Consider the following 17,708-nt stretch of genomic DNA (forward strand, 5'->3'; position numbering starts at 1 on the left):
AGACTGGTTCTGTAACATGTCAGGATATCCCTGGTTATAGGGAATGTCTTGAAATGCTCAGAAAAGAAATAACACTAGACTAAATTGAAATTAATCATCACCATCACCACCACCTCATTAAGATTTTACACTCCCACAGTGAAAGTGCTAATGCTCCATATTTTAGGAGAAGTGGAATTTGAAACTTCAACTACAAAAGAGTTAAGGAGCATTTCTTGACCTGCTCAGGGCCAGGCCCTGCGGGCTATAACAGAAAGATGAAAAAGAAAATGTGTCCAGTTTATTCATGGCTGCACTTCCCTGTGGGTATGCCCTAGGGATTTTTGCAATTTTATATCCTCTATAATTCAGTTCTGCAATATCTTTCTCACAGCTTGTGTTACACTCATCTAAAGACTGGCTGCCATGCTAAACCAAAAGTTCCACAAAAGCAGAAACAGATTGTTTTTCTACAGTGTCCATTGATGCACAGAAGTTTCAGATTTTGGTGTAGTCCTGTTTATCTTTTTTTCTTGCCCATACTTTTGATAGCATATCCATACTTGTGATATCATATCCAAGGAATCATTACCAAATGCACTGTTAAAAAGCATTTCCACTGTGTTTTCTTCTAGCAGCTTAATACTTAGAGCCCTTATGTTTTGATATCTTATCCATTTTGAGTTAAATTTTGTCCATGGTGTAAGATAAGGGTCTAACTTCATTATTACAAATGCAGATAACCAGTTTTCTCAATATTGTTTGTTGGAAAGACTCTTTTTCTCACTGAATGGGCTTGGAACCCTTTTTGAAATCATGGCAGGCTACAGTCCATGGGGTTGCTAAGAGTCAGACGTGACTTAGCAGCTGAGCACCACGCATGCATACTAACTGGTATCTGGGTCATCTATGAGTCTCTTTCTATTATCTCTTTTTTTTCTTTTCATTTTGGTCATATTTCTTCTCTCATTACAAGTCCCATGCTTTTTTGCTGTTTTCCAGAAACTGTGAATAACTACAAAGGCTCCATATCATGTTCCCTTCCACCAGAAAGGATTCTCCCTTTTTCCCATTAGGCAGATAAGATGAGGGATTGAGCAGTCTGTCCTGTCAAGGATTAGGCTATATAAAGGTTGGGTTGCTGTTTCAGCCCAATTCACCCATATTCTTCAGGCATGTTCCTTACAATTTTAACTGAAAGCTGGGCAGGTATTGGTGTCCTTAGCTCTGAAATACTGAAGTAGATTGAGCTAGCTCTCCAGGCTCCTGTTCCAGGGAGTCTCAAAATCTGGCAAGTACCTTGAGGAGGCCAGTTGAGCAGTTGAGGCTCTTCTTTCCCTGCCTCAGAAAGTCTTTATTTCCTAATCAGTAATGCCAGACTATGGGAGATTTGGGCTTCCCTGTAGTTCAGCTGGTAAGGAATCCGCCTACAATGCAGGAGACCTTGATTTGATTCCTGGGTTGGGAAGGTCCCCTGGAGAAGGGATAGACTATCCACTCCTATTCTTGGGCTTTGCTGCTGGCTCAGATGGTAAAGAATCCACCTGCAATGTGGGAGGCCTGGGTTCGATCCCTGGGTTTGGAAGATCCGCAGGAGGGCATGGCAACCCACTCCAGTATTCTTGGCTGGAGAATCGCCATGGACAGAGGAGCCTGGTGGGCTACAGTCCACAGGGTCACAAAGAGTTGGACACGACTAAGTGAATAAGCACACACACATGGGAGATTCACTGTGCCTTTTAGCTTTTAGCCCAACTCTCCAGTCTCATGAACATTGTTCAGCACGTTTTTCATATATAAAACTAGCCATCATCTGAGGCCCCTTAAGTTTTCACTTGTCACTCCAATGTTGCATGACCATCAAAATCTTCAGTGATTTCTCTTCCGCAAGCAGAGACATTCTACTTAAGTTAGGCCTTAGCTCTAGCCTGTGCTCAGCTCACTTCAGAAAGATTCTCTTCTTATTGCAATTTAACTTGGTTTAGTCTTCATTCCTTTGGCATGTCCTTGTTTCCTTTAAAAAAAAAAAAATATGGTTTTTATAACCTTTCTAGCTTCTTATTGTAGGAGGAATACTGACCAGCCATGCCCTACAACTTACTTGATGTATAGGTTTTCTGTGGATGCTTTAGCCAGCCTTAGTGGCTTAGAACAACAGATTTTTTTCTCTCGCAGTTCTAGAGGCCAGAGTCTGAAAGCCAAGCAACATCACAGCAACCCTCCCTCTGGAGGATCTGGAGGAGCATTTGTTCCTTGCCTCTGGTGGCTGCTGGCATTGCTTACTTGGTGTTCCTTGTCCTGTCACTCTAATCTCTCTCCATCTTCCTCTTACTTCTGCTGCTCAGGAACCTCCTCTATCAGACCCCCCTCTGCTCTTCTCTTATAAGGACACTTGTGATTACATGTAGGACCCACCCAGATAATCCATTATAGTTTCTTCATTTAAAGATCCTTAGTTTAAACACATCTGCAGGGAAAATCCCTTTTTCCACATAAAAGCTCTTTTTCCTTATTTTGCAGAAAAGGAAATATTCACAGGTTCCAGAGATTAGGCTGTGGATATATCTTGGGAAACCCGTTATCAGCCTACCACATCTGTAATCAGAAGGCCATGATGTGTTGTTTTTTCTACCTTTGTAAAACTGAAAAATAAAACACACATAAATAAGTATATGACTTAATGAATTATTTTAAGGCCAGCACCCTTAAAACTACCATCTAAATCAAGAAATGGAACTTCTCCAGCTGGCCCGGTTCTGATCACAGTTGTCTCCCTCTCCTGAAAATAGCCATTCTCTTGAATTTTGTGATAATTATCCCCTTGGATTTCTTTATACTTTTATCATCCAAGTGTGCTTCCCTGGACACTATACTTTGGATTTCCTGTTTATTTGACTTAGATGTGTTTTGAGTTTCTTAATCTACATACTTCCTCCTCTAGCCCTTTCTTTTCATGACAGTGTATCTGCTGAAGACCACAGAATGTTTGAGCTGTGTACCCTACTTTCTGCCCACAGCCTGGTTTTCACTGATTGCATGCTAATAGAGTATTTTGACATGTTCTTCAGTCCTCTTCAGTTCTTGCACATGGACAGCTCAATCCAGATGTCTCTTTACATTCATATTTGATGCCTTTGGCAAGACTGTAAGTGGTGGTGTGTTTTTTAATCAGGAAGCCCATTGTGTCTAGTTGTCTCTCTTTATTGTGATATTATCAATTGCTCCTTTTCAGTTAATTCATTTGGTGTTGCACAATAATGATATTCTAATTCTATAACTTTGTTTTCATTCATTAGCTTGAATGTTTCTATAAAGAGACATTTCTCATCTACTTTTTGGTTAGTCAGTGTTAAACTTATCTAAGAAAGGTCAGATGAATGCTTTATTCTTTCTCTTTAATGACTTTTAAAATGATTTGCCCCTATCATTATCTAAATGTGACCAGTTAGCTTTTTTAATATATTTTTATGAACTCATAGATTTAAACATTCATTCTGGTGCTCAAATTATTCCAGATTTGGCCAACAAGAGTCTTTTAATTTAAAAATACTGGCTTCTGGATCCTTTAACATATCCTATCATTATTTGGACTTCCCTGGAGGCTCAGATGGTAAACAATCTGCCTCAATGTGGGAGACTGGGTTCGATCCCTTAGTCGGGAAGATGCCTTGGAGAAAGAAAGGGCTATCCACTCCAATATTTTTGTCTGGAGATTTCCATGGACAGAGGAGCCTGGCAGGCTACTGTCCATGGGGTCACAAAGAGTCGGACATGACTGAGCAACCAACACACACATCATTATTTGATCACATCCTTACTTTTTGGCAAAACAAGATATTCCAGGCTCATACTTTCTCTGCACCAGCCCTGGTTCAGTCATTTTTCCAAAGGACCTTGATTCCTTTTAGTGGAGACTGATATTTATTTCTCTTTTTGTTTGTTTGTTTGTTTTGGGACAGGTTTGTTTGTTTGTTGGCTACACAGTTTGTGGGATCTTAGTTCCCCTACGAGGAATAGAACCTGGGCCCTCAGCAGTGAGAGCACAGAGTTCTAACCACTGAACCACCACTGAAATTCTTGACCTTGGTATTTAGAGACCAAATTTGGTTTGTAGTGAGTTCATTACTGAGATTTTGCTGTCCCCAAGACTACTTAATGGACAGAGCTGTGCACATACATTTACATCATATTTATTTTTTACCTATCTATCTACCAATATATATACTGAAAACTGTATATAAACTTCAAGAAAATTAGAGATACCAAGGGAACATTTCATGCAAAGATGGACACAATAAAAAACAGAAATGGTTTGGACCTAACAGAAGCAGAAGATATTAAGAAGAAGTGGCAACAATACACAGAAGAACTATACAAAAAAGATCTTCATGACCCAGTTAACCACGATAGTGTAATCACTCACCTAGAACCAGACATACAGGAATGCAAAGTCAAGTGGGCCTTAGGAAGCATCACTATGAACAAAGCTAGTGGATGTGATGGAATTCCCGTTGAGCTATTTCAAATCCTGAAAGATGATGCTGTGAAAGTGCTGCACTCACTATGCCAGCAAATTTGGAAAACTCAGCAGTGGCCACAGGACTGGAAAAGGGTCAGTTTTCATTCCAATCCCAAAGAAAGGCAATGCCAAAGAATGTTCAGACTACTGCACAATTGCGCTCATCTCACACGATAGCAAAGTAATGCTCAAAATTCTCCAAACCAGGCTTTAACAGTACGTGAACCGTGAACTTCCAGATGTTCAAGCTGGATTTAGAAAAGGCAGAGAAACCAGAGATCAAATTGCCAATATCCGTTGGATCATCAAAAAAGCAAGAGAGTTCCAGAAAAACCTCTACTGCTTTATTGAGTATGCACAGCCTTTGACTATGTGGATCACAGCAAAGTGTAGAAAATTCTTCAATAGATGGGAATACCAGACCACCTGACTTGCCTCCTGAGAAATCTGTATGCAGGTCAAGAAGCAACAGTTAGAACAGGACATGGAACAACAGACTGGTTCCAAATCAGGAAAGGAGTACATCAGGGCTGTATATTGTCACCCTGATTATTTAACTTACATGCAGAGTACATCATGCAAAATGCCGGGCTGGATGAAGCACAAGCTGGAATCAGGATTGCCAGGAGAAATATTGATAACCTCAGATATGCAGATGACACCACATTTATGGCAGAAAGTGAAGAAGAACTAAAGAGCCTCTTGAAGAAAGTGAAAGAGGAGAGTGGAAAAGTTGGCTTAAAGCTCAACATTCAGAAAACTAAGATCATGGCATCTGGTCCCATCACTTCATGGCAAATAGATGGGGAAACAGTGGAAACAGTGACAGACTTTATTTTGCGGGGTTCCAGAATCACTACAGATGGTGTCTGCAGCCATGAAATTAAAAGATACTTGCTCCTTGGAAGAAAATTATGACTAACCTAGACAGCATATTAAAAAGCAGAGACATTACTTTGCCAACAAAGGTCCGTCTAGTCAAAGCTATGGTTTTTTCCAATAGTCATGTATGAAAGAGAGTTGGACTATAAAGAAAGCTGAGCGCTGAAGAATTGATGCTTTTCAACTGTGGTGTTGGAGAAGACTCTTGAGAGTCCCTTGGACTGCAAGGAGATCCAACAAGTCCATCCTAAAGAAAATCAGTTCTGAATGTTTATTGGAAGGACTGATGCTGAAGCTGAAACTCCAATACTTTGGCCACTTGATGCGAAGAACTGACTCATTTGAAAAGACCCTGATGCTGGGAAAGATTGAAGGTGGGAGAAGAAGGGGACGACAGAGGATGAGATGATTGGATGGCATTACCAACTTGATGGACATGAGTTTGAATAGGCTCCGAGAGTTGGTGATGGACAGGGAAGCGTGGCCTACTGCAGTCCATGGAGTCACAAAGAGTCGGACACAACTGAGCAACTGAACTGAACTGAACTGCACTGAAAGCTATCTATACAGGTTTATACCAGTATCTCCAATTTCAATCCAGCACTGCTCAGCATATTCTAACCTCCTCCCTTTCCATATTTGTAATTTCCTTTTCTGAAAATGAGAACTCTAGCTCCAATTATCCTCTATCTGTATGTAAATTTTATGCATAACCAATCTTCCATCACTGTCAACATCTGCATCCCTTCACCATTGCCCTCCTCATTCTGCTCTGGCTCCAGCAGCCTACTGGACCATTCATGAAGATTTTCTCTAGGCCCCATTCAGGGTACCATACTGGGCCATCTCTCCAAGTGCACAGCCTCTATCCTGTGGCTCCAACAGCCTGTGTCAGTTCCCCATCACTGCCACCTCCCTGCCGAGATGTCTTCCTCACATCTCACGCTGCGCCACTGTGGCCCCGCACCATTCTCTGCTTCACACGGTTGCCTACACTGCTTGGTCCCGCCTAATGGCTTTGGACTGAATTGTTCACAAAAGGAAGGGTTTGGGGAAAAGAAAATAAACATATATTGATTCCTGGTTCTATAAGTCATATATATACACACATATATATGTCTTACCACCAGTCCTTCTGTTGACGTTGCTGTAATCATTTTGTTTGTAAAACTTTTTTCTAGATCCTTCAGGGAGGGCTGATGGAATATACATTGTCTTAGTTATCACTGGTAACAATTGTGTGTGCCCTTCAAACTTCCAAGTCAGTTTTGCTGGATATAAAACCCTTAGCCCACATTTTTCCCCCTTGAGTGCATCTCAGTTGTCATTGTTTAGTTGATAAGTCTTTTTGCAACCCCATGGACTCCTCTGTCCATGGACTTTCCAGGCAAGAATACTGGAGTAGGTAGCCATTTCCTTCTCTAAGGGACTTTCCTAACCCAGGGATTGACCTGAATCTCCTGCATTGGCAGTCATATTCTTTACTACTGGGCCACCAGGGAATTCTTCTGACATAAATTGTTCCTGTCAAACAGTCTAATGACAATATAATTTCCCCCCTTATGTAGATAGCTTGGATAATGAAATACTTTTTTCCTTAAATCTCAGTAATTTTACCAGAACATGACAACAGTGGTTATTCTGAATCAATAATCTTATATATGTGGTATGTTAGTTCAATATGTAGTTGTCTTTTTCTCAATTTTTGGCTTTTAGTATGTATTCCCTGTATCTCTTCATTTATTTTAATTAAAAATTTTTACCTTCTATTTCTCTTAAGATACTACTTATTATATACATTTAGTCTTTTTTTAATATACTTAGTCTTATATTCCTTCTAATTTAGTCTGCATTTCTGAAAAGATTTTTTCTTTTATTTTCAGTTCATTCCTATGTTTAGTCACCTAATAGCTGCATTTTTCAAATTCTGATTTCTATTGTTCTTTCATTTCCTACATTATTTTCACAATATCTTTCAGCTCATTTTGAAATAGCGTATTATAGTTTGTTCTGCTTGTGGACATGTCTGCCTGATGTACTTTCATTGACAGTAAGGATGTTATTCTGCTTCTTATTCTCTTTATTTTTATAATAACTTTGTGTGGAAATTGCCCTCTATCCTTTCTTGTTTCTCTTTTCTTTTGGAAATATTCCTTTTCCTGAACTTTAAGAGGCATGGTTCAGGATAGCTTTTCTAACATCACAGAGCTCCCTCTGCTGTTGTTTTTGGGTAATGTTTCAAAAAACATGACCTGTTCTCTGAGATTTCCTAGCTTTCTCTTCACTTTTGCTTAGACCTTCCTTCTCTTCATCCAGCTCTATCGTCCTGTTTTAATTGATTTTTATTCTGCTTGCATCATTTTCTTCTCAGTGTGGAGCCCTGTCCCAGAAGGAGCCTTCCTGCTCAGTCAGAGAGCTCCTGGGACTGAGGCTACTCCAGCCCCCCTCAGATCTTACCACGGACTCCTTGCATTCTTCACCTTCATCACTGGGCAAAGCCCTGCTCTGCTTGAACTGCTGTTTTCAAATTACCCTGTTCTGCTTTCCCGTGAATGTCTGCTGGCTCTTTGGGGGTCTGGTATTCTCAGGTGTATCAGAGGCCCCAGTGTCTCTCCCACACAAGTGCTGACACCACACTGGTCTTTTAACTTTTAGTGGTTTGTCCCCACCCACTTGTTTTTGGATGTCGTCGGGCTGCGGTCCCGTCAGTTTGTCATTGTTAATGGGATTTTGGCTTTGCTGCCTAGTTGTTCTATTTTTATGAGAGAATTCAGTGAGATTCAAAAACTGTGTAATCATCATTGTCCCAGAATCTTGTGATTTGTTTTTATGATGTACAAACTTTTATTATTACATAGTGATGCTTTTGTTTCGGTAGGCTAGATTTCCAAAATTTTGGTTTCTAAATCAAAGAGACGTGGGTTTTTTTTACATCTTTATGGGTTTATCTATAGTGTAGAAATTCTAGATGCACAGCTCAAATAACATTTGTGTGTGTATATATCCATGTGACTGCCATTCAGATCTAGATATAAATCTTTCCCCCAGAAAACTCTTATTATGTTCCTTCCTCCTTCCTCATCAATAATCCTCCTCAGCAAAGAAAACCATTATTCTGACTTCTATTAACATAGAAATTCTGTCTGCTCTTGAACTTCAGATAAACAGAATAATGCAGTATGCACTCTTTTATGTTTGGCTTCTTCCACTCAACACTTTGTCTTTGAGATTCATCCGTGTTGTTGTATATAATGGTATGATTGTTTTTGTTTGTTTGTTTTACTGTGTGGTGTTCCATTGTATAAATTGGTGCATATGTTTAAAATTGTTTTGAGTTTTTTATTGTACACATAACATCAAATTTATTATTCAAGCCATTTTAAGTGTACAGTTCAATGGCATTAAGTATCTTCACAATATTGTACACCTAGCATCATTGTTCATTTCTAGAATTTTTTCTTCATCCCAAACAGAAACTGTATACCCATTAAATAATATCTACCCCTTCCCTCTTACCCCAGTCCCTGGTAAGCCCTGTTCCACTTTGAATCTCTATGAGTTTACCTACTCTAGATACTTCATAGTAAGTGGCACCACACAATATTTGTAATTTTCTGTCTGACTTATTTTGTTTAGTATAGTATCTTCAGGGTTTATTCTTTTTGTCAGAATTTCATTCTTTTTTAAGGAAAAATAATATCCTGTTGTATGTATTGGGTTGGCCAAAACGTTCATTTGGGTTTTTGTGTAAGATCTTCAGTTCAGTTCAGTTCAGTTGCTCAGTCGTGTCCGACTCTTTGCAACCCCATGAACTGCAGCACGTCAGGCCTCCCTGTCCATCACCAACTAACATCTTACAGAAGCTATATACCACATTTTACTTACTCATTCATCTACTGATGGCATTTGGGTTATTTCTACCTGTTGGCTATGATGAATAAGCATATTTTTAATTTTAATAGATGTTGACAGATGCTTTTCAAAAATACCATGTTATGGGAACTTCTCTGGGGGTCCAGTGGCTAAGACTCCATGCTTCCATTGCAGGGGATGCACGTTTGATCCCTAGTGGGGAAACTAAGATCCCGCATGCTGTGTGGCATGGCCAAAATTTTTTTTAAATAAATCTTTAGAAACTTAGACATATTAAAAATTATTTAAAATGGGGCTTCCATGATGACTCAGTGGTAAAGAACCCACCTGCCACTGTAGGAGACACGGGTTCAATCCCTGGTCTGAGAAGATCCCACATGATGTGAAACAACTAAATCTGCGCACCACAACTCTTGAACTTGTGCTCTAGAGCCCAGGAGCTGCAGCTGCTGAAGCCTGTACGCCCTACAGCCCGTACTCTGTGATAAGAGAAGCCACCACAGTGAGAAGCCCAAGGACCGCAGCTAGAGAGTAGCCTCCGCTCGCCGCAACTGGGGAAAAGCCTGAGCAGCAGTGAAGACTCAGCACAGCCAGAAATAAATAAAATTATTAAAAAATATGTATACACACACACACACACACACATATATATATATATCTGCGATTCTCTAGAACATCCCTGGTGGTCCAGTGGTTAAGACTCCAGGCTTCTACCTCAGGGGACATGGGTTCGATCCCCGGTTGGGGAACTAAGATTCCACATGCATGCTTGGTGGAGCAGTCCCCCCAAAAAAGACTGTGTTACTGTGTTATGACCTGAATTTTGCTTCTCCTCACAGCCACCCTGATTCACATATTGAAGGTCTGAACCCTATCTTGGAGACAAGGCACAGAGATAATTAAGGTTAAACGAGGTCATAAGGATAGGGCCCTAATCCTGTAGGACTGGTGTCTGCATAAGAAGAGAGAGAGACACCAGAGGTTTCTCTCTCTCCGCTTGCACAAAGGCCATGTAAGGGCACAGCAAGAAGGCAGCCATCTGTAATCCAGGAACACAGATGTCACCAAAAATCAACCTTGCTGGCACCGTGGCCTTGTACTTCCAGCCACCAAAACTGTAAGCAGATAAATTTCTATCATTTAAGCCACCCAGTCTGTGGTATTTTGTTATAACAGCCAAGCCAACTAGGACAGATTGTATCAAACTTTGACTCTCATAAATAGTGTATGATTGTGTAATTAGAATCTGTCCCAATTTCCCCACACCCTCAAAACCATTGGGTATTATCACTGTTTCACTTTTTGCCAATCTGATAATAAAAATGTCTTTGTTATTTTAGTTTCAATTATGCTGATGAAAAGTGTTGATATATATATATTTTTTTTTCTTTTGGCTGCATCACATAGCTTGTGGGATCTTAGTTCCCCAACAAGGGGTTGAACCCAGGCCCTCAGCACTGAAAGCATGGAGTCTTAACCACTGGACCACTAGGGAATTCCCAAAAAATTATTGTTGCTGTTTAGTCACTCAGTCATGTCCAACTCTGTGACCCTATGGACTGCAGCAGGCTTGCCTGTCCTTCACCATCTCCCAGAGCTTGCTCAAACTCATGTTCATTGAGTCAATGACGCCATCCAGCCATCTCATCCTCTGCTGTCCCCTTTTCCTCCTGGCTTCAGTCTTTCCCAGCATCTGTGTTTTCCAGTGAATCGGTTCTTCACTTCAGGTGGCCAAAGCACTGGAGATTCAGCTTCAGCCTCAGTCCTTCCAATGGATATTCAGAGTTGATTTCCTTTAGGATTGACTGGTTTGATCTCCTTGCTGTCCAGGGGACTCTCAAGAGCCTTCTCCAACACCACAGTTCAAAGCATCAATTCTTCCTCACTCAGCCTTCTTTATGGTCCTATTCTCACATCCATACATGACTAGTAGAAAAACCATAGCTTTGACTAGATGGACCTTTGTCCACACAGGGATGTCTCTGCTTTTTAATATACTGTCTAGGTTTGTCATAGCTTTTCTTCAAGGAGCAAGCATCTTTTAATTTCATGGGTGCAGTCACCATTCACAGTGATTTTGGAGCCCAAGAAAATAAAGTCTTTCACTGTTTCCATTGTTTCCCCAGCTATTTGCCATGAGGTGATAGGACCAGATGCCATGATCTTAGTTTTTGAATGTAGAGTTTCAAGCCAACGTTTTCGCTCTCCTCTTTCACTTTCTTCAAGAGGCTCTTTAGTTCTTCTTCGCTTTCAGCCATTAGAGTGGCATCATCTGCATATCTGAGGTTGTTGATATTTCTCCTGGAAATCTTGATTCCAGCTTGTGAGTCTTCCAGCCTGGCATTTTGCATGATATACTCTGCATATAAGTTAAATAAGCACGGTGACAAAATACAGCTTTACTTCCTTAGTTAGATTTATTCCCAGGTATTTTATTCTTTTTGATGTGATTGTGAATGAGGTTGTACTCTTAATTTCACTTTCTGATAGTTCATGTTGGTGTATGGAAATGCAGCAGATTTCTGTATATTAATTTTGAATCTTGTAACTACCCTTTAACAATTTTGTAAAGCTAGTTTCATAGTGCTGAACTCTTTTAGCTTTTGCTTATCTGTAAAACTCAATCTGTCCTTCAAATCTGAATGAAAGCTTTGTTGGGTGTATTCCTGTATTCCTGGGTATAGGTTTTTCCCTTTCATCACTTTAATTATATCATGCCCCTCCCTTCTGGCCTGCATAGAAGTCAGCTGATAGTCTTATGGGAGTCTTTGTATATAGCTTGTTGCTTTTCATTTGCTGTTCTTAATATTCCTTCTCTAAAGTTTGGCTATTTTATCTTGGTGTGATTCTCTTTGGGTTGATCTTGTTTGGAACTTTCCTCCTGGACCTGGATGTCTGTTTCTTTTCCCAAGTTAGGGAAGTTTTCAGCTGTTAGGTCTTCAGATATGTTTATCTGTACCTTTCTCTCTCTGTCTCTCTCTTCTTCTTAGACCCCTGTAATATGAATATTTATATGTTTTATGTTTTCCCAGAGGTCTCTTAAACTGTCCTCATTTTTTAGGATTTACTTTGGCCATGTCAGGTCTTAGCTTCAGCATGTGGACTCTTCACTGAAGCATGGAGGTTTCCCCCTAGTTGTGTCCATGAGCTTCAGAGCACATGGGCTCAGGAGTTGCAACATCCAGGCTTAGTTGCCTGGCAGCATGTGAGATCTTAGTTCCCCAACCAGGGAATGGAACCATGTCCCTTGCATTGGAATGTGGATTCTTAACTACTTGGCCACCAAGGAAGTCTCCTGCCCTCATTTTTTAAAATTCTTTTTTCTTTTTTTTTCCGTTCAGCTTGAGTTATTTCCACTGCTTTATTCTTCCATTTTGCTGATCCGTTCCTCTGTATCATTTAATCTACTGTTGATTCCTTTTGGTGTAATCTTTTGTTTCATTTATTGTATTCTTCATCTCTGCTTCTTTATATTTTTTAACTCTGTTAAAAACATAACTTCTCACTCTGTTTATCCATTCTTCTGAGTTCTTTGAGGATTATTATGAACATTACCTTAAGCTCTTTGTTGGGTAGATTGCTTGTCTCCACTTTGTTCTTCTGGCTTTTCATCTTGTTCCTTTGTTTGAAACATCTTCCATTTTGCCTCATTTTGCCTAACTTGCTGATTTTATTTCTCTGTGGTAGGTTGTTTGTGTTTTCCAATCATAGAGAAGTAGCCTTATGTAGGAAATGGGGCCCTGCAGTGCTCTCCCCTTGATCACCAGAGGTGTATGCTCTAGGGGTGCCCTCTGTGTGCTGCATGGGTCCTTCTGTTGTGTCTGGTTGACTGTGGGTGTGCTATTAGACATGGCTGGTCCCTGGTCTGGTTGGTTTCTAGGCCCTGCCTTGTATGGAGGTTGCCAACCACTGATGGTTTGGGCCTGATCCTGGCTGCAACTGGCTACATGTCCAGGGGAACCCAAGTCCTGGTGCCAGTCCACAGGTGAATGGAACCAGGTTCTGGAGTGACTGGCTATGGGGTCAGAGGTCCCAGAGCTAGTGTCAGCCTGCTGATTGGCAGAACTGTTGCCTCGAGGAAGGTCCAGGGGCTGCTGTTGGCCTGCTGGTGGGAAGGGCCAACTCCTGACATGACTGGCTGTAGGGTCTGGGGTAACCTGAAGCTGGTTATGGCTTATTAGTGGGTGAGGCCAGGTCCTAGGGCTGGTGCCAGCCTACTGGTGGGCAGGGCTGGGTCTAATGGCTGGCTGTGGGGGATTGAGGTCCCAAGGCTAGTGCTGGTGCACTAGTGGGCAGGTTTGGGTCCTGGGCCCTCTGGTATGTGGGACTAGGTCTCAGGCAGTCTTAGGAAAACCAGCCTGATGGTAGGTGGGGCTTTGTCCCTACTTGACTAGCTGCTTGGCATGGGAATCCCAGGACTGGTGCCAACTGGCTGGTGGGCAGGGCTGGCACTAACAAGCTAGAGGGAGGATTCAAAAGGAATTCTTGCCAACACCAATGTCTTCATGGTGGATGCACCCCCAAAACAGCTGCTGCCAGCATCTATGTCCCCCAGGGTGAGTTTTAGTTGCCTCCTGCCTCTTCGGGAAGCTCTCTGAGATCAGCAAGTGAGTCTGACCCTCTCAAATCCCTGCTTCTGCCCTAGATCTCAGAGCACATGGGATTTTATATGTGCCTTTTAAGAGTGGAATCTCAGGACTTCCCTAGTAGTCCAATGTTTAAGAGTCTGCCTTGCAATGCAGGAGACGCAAGTTCAATCCCTGGTTGGGGAACTAAGATCCCACATGTTGCAGTGTAACTAAGCCTGTGCACCCAACTACTGAGCCCATGCGCTCTGGAGCCCTGTGCCATAACCCTCTGCCACAGCTAGAACGTTCTCGCACTGCCGTAAAAATCCCACACGATGCAGGGAACATCCTGTGTGTTGCAGCTAAGACCCAACACAGCCAAAGAAATAAATAAATATTTTGTTAAGAGGGGGGAAATCTCTTTCCTACAGCCCTCTGACTCTCCCAAAAGCAAGTGCTGCTGGACTTCAAAACGTTCTGGGGGCTTATCTTCCTAATGCAGGACCCTCTGGCTTGGGGAGTCTGGTGTGAGGGCTGTATCTCTTGTTTCTTGGGGAAAACCTCTGCAATTATAATTATGCTCCTATTTGTGGGTTGCCCACCTGTGTGCATGGGCCTCTACTATATCCTATCTCCACCTCTTCTACTTGTCTCATTACAGTCCCTTCCTTATATTTTTAACTGTAAATGATCTTTTCTTTCTACTCCTGGGGTCATTTTCATGGATAGTCACTCTGTAAATACTGCAATTTTGATATGCTGGTGGGAGGAGGTAAGCTCAGGGTCTTCCTACTCTGCCATTCTGACCACAACCCCCCATGGAGCTTCTCAATGGAAAACACTTACTCATTTGAGGATTGACATTTCTTTTTTTTTTTTTTTTTAAGTGAAAGCTCTCAAATAAGTGATTTTATTCCTATCCATCATTGCAGACATTTACAAAACCATAACATCTGAGTTCACCTTAAAAAATAACTTATATAAAGCAGTGATATACACAGCACAAAATAGTTCAGGGAGGGGCAGGAGCAACTTTTAATAATTAAAATGTAAACATGAAAAAAAAAGGACGGAATAGAAGTTCCTACTCATTTCTACTCAAGATGTCATGTGATAGGGACTTCCCTGGTGGTCCAGTGGCTAAGACTCTGCACTCCCAATGCAGGGGGCCCAGGTTCATTCCCTGGTCAGGGAACTAGATCCCACATGCCTTGACTAAGTGTTTGAATGCTGCAACTAAGACCTGGCACAGCCTAATAAATAGATAAATATTCTTTAAAAAAAAAAAAAAAAAAAAAAAAAAAAAAAAAAAGATGTCATGTGATAGTATTTTACAATGTCCTGTGGGTCAATGTATGTATATGCATGTGTCCATATAGCATACACACATACAATACATTCTCTTTCCCTGAGGTAATCATACATACACAGATAATCATTTGAAGTTCAGTTGAGGGCACTTCTAATGTTCCGCTCCGTACAGTTATTCGAATCACGTTTGGACCCGCTTTCTTCACAAAATAGGGGAGCGAGCAGGAAATAAAAAGGTTGGTTTGGTGTGACTGAGATTCCTTTGTTTAACTGTACACTGTGATGAATAATTTTCTTCTGTAGTAGTTCTGTGCAGGGCTGACTCACTGTGGTTTCCATGAGGAGACTTGGTAATGGATCACATACTCATTGTCATGCTAGGGGAGTAACTCTCACTCTGAAAAGGATTTAAGAAATGTCCCCCCATTTCACCATCATCCCTTGGCATGCCCAGCTGATTACTCAGGCTCATATTATTGGGAGAATTCTTGGAAATACTGTCCATATCTCCTGAGCCTAAAGAGCCATTCATGTGATGTGACTCCATTCCTCCTAATCCACACATAGGACCATCTGACCCAGGGCCCATTGGAAAATTAGGCCTGTTAGGTCCTGGAGGTACTGCATTCATTAAAGTATACATGTTGTCTCCAGAGTTGGTTGAATCTGCTGGACTAGGCATGATAGGTGTTTCTGGTGGCCCTCCACCTCCAGGAAGACCTACATAATTCCCAGGAGATGCTGAGGAGTATGGTATTGAATTGGCATTTGTTGGGTTTGGCCAAGGTCTACCACCACCTGGGCCCATGTTCATTTCAGGCATTCTGGGGCCACCTAAAGCATTCAGTGGGTGTCTTATTGCACCTCCATAGTTCTGTGGTCCTAAGGGCACCATTCCTTTCGGAGGAGTCATTCTCTGCATGGCCTACCCATATTTGGATGACCTTGTTGTCGAGTTGGGTCCGTTCCACTGGGAACTAATGGCTGACTTCCTGGGACACCTCCAAGTGCCTGGTTAGGTATCCTCAATGGTAGCCTTGGACCTCCAGGGTACCGAGGTGACATAAAAGGCTGAAAGAACTCTGGTGGTACAGGGCCTACTGGGCATGCCATCTCCCGGGGGAATGTTTCCTAGCGCTGGCCTGGGAGCTGCTGCAGCCCTGTAGTCATGGAAGGCTTTTGCTTCACTTGAATGTTCACGTGTTTCCCATCTTTCTGGAGCTGCACAGTAGAGATCCCAAAACACACACACCACCAAGAATGTAAGAATCCTGGTGGCTCCCCCAAGGTGATGTTCTTTTCCCATCTTATCTCTGATAAAAATGTTTGGGCTGATTTCTGGGCTCCTACTTGGAGCACATACTCATATACGTAGAGTGCTAACTTCTCCCGGGCCTGACTGTCGGACAGGACAGCGCTGCTGTTACTCTTGCCTCTGCCGTACATGCCTGTGCCGAGAGCAGCTCCCACTGTCACGCACCTGTCAACCCATCACAGCCTCCCCTGGGAACAGCCCCGTCCCCATGGCGACCCACACAGCCATCGAGGATTGACATGTTTATATTGAATTTTTCCTTCTAGAAATATGGTTTACCTTTCCATAATCATTTCCTGATCTTTAAGATTTTATCTTTTTCCTTATATAGACCATGGACTTTAATACTTTTTACTAATTTTATCAACATAATTTACTATATCAATAACTTAAGGGAGCAAACCCATAAGATTGTATCAATAGGTACCCCCAAAGAAGCAGTGTGTGAAAATCAACAACCATTCCTAATAAAACTCTATGCAAAATAGGTATAGAAATAGAAATCTAAGTGTAACAGTGTCCATTTGCCAAAAACTAACAACAAACTTATTAACTGCTAAAGTATTCAAATTAAGAACTAGACAGCTGCTGCTGCTGCTAAGTCACTTTAGTCGTGTCTGACTCTTTGTGACCCCATGAACCGCAGCCCACCAGGCTCCTCCATCCAGGGGATTCTCCAGGCAAGAGTACTGGAGTGGGGTGCCATTGCCTTCTCCAAGAACTAGACAGGGAGGGCCACTATTAGCATAAATATTTAACATTATTTTGAAGATTTTATCTGATTTGTTTATTCATTTGGCACATGTTTATTGAGTGTTTGCTATGAACTGTTTTAGGTACAACAGTCTATAGAGCAATGAAAAAATATCTTGCCTTTGTAGAGCTTACAGCTGAAGGAATGAGGCAGTAAAGTAGAAAGAGTGGCATAAATATTTGAAAAGAAGAGATAAAATTATTTAGCTTTTCATATATGACTATACTTCTAGAAATCCTAGTCAATTAAAAATTAAAAATTTATAAGAATTTAATAAAGTGACTGATAGAAAATAAAGGTACACAAGCTTTTTTTAAGATTTTTCTGATGTGGACCACAAAGTCTTTATTGCATATGTTACAATATTGCTTCTGCTTTATGTTTTAGTTTTTTGGTTAGTCTTGAGGGATCTTACCTCCTCGACCAGGAGTCAAACCCGCATACCCTGCATTGGTAGGTGAAGTCCTTAACACTGGACTGCCAGGGAAGTCCCTGGTACATACACTT

The 17,708-nt window shown here is 41.5% G+C and overlaps 1 non-coding gene and 1 pseudogene across 1 annotated transcript; one reads left to right on the forward strand and one right to left on the reverse strand.

Moving 5' to 3' along the window:
- The first annotated feature begins 14,943 nt into the window (after positions 1-14,943).
- On the forward strand, positions 14,944-15,016 carry TRNAG-CCC. The gene has a single exon. It is a non-coding gene; the product is annotated as a tRNA-Gly (tRNA).
- Positions 15,017-15,371: 355 nt separating this feature from the next.
- Positions 15,372-16,631, reverse strand: LOC122677606 (annotated as a pseudogene).
- Positions 16,632-17,708: the final 1,077 nt, after the last annotated feature.

This window comes from Cervus elaphus, chromosome 20, assembly GCF_910594005.1.
Source record: "Cervus elaphus chromosome 20, mCerEla1.1, whole genome shotgun sequence".
NCBI classification, from domain to species: Eukaryota; Metazoa; Chordata; class Mammalia; order Artiodactyla; family Cervidae; genus Cervus; species Cervus elaphus.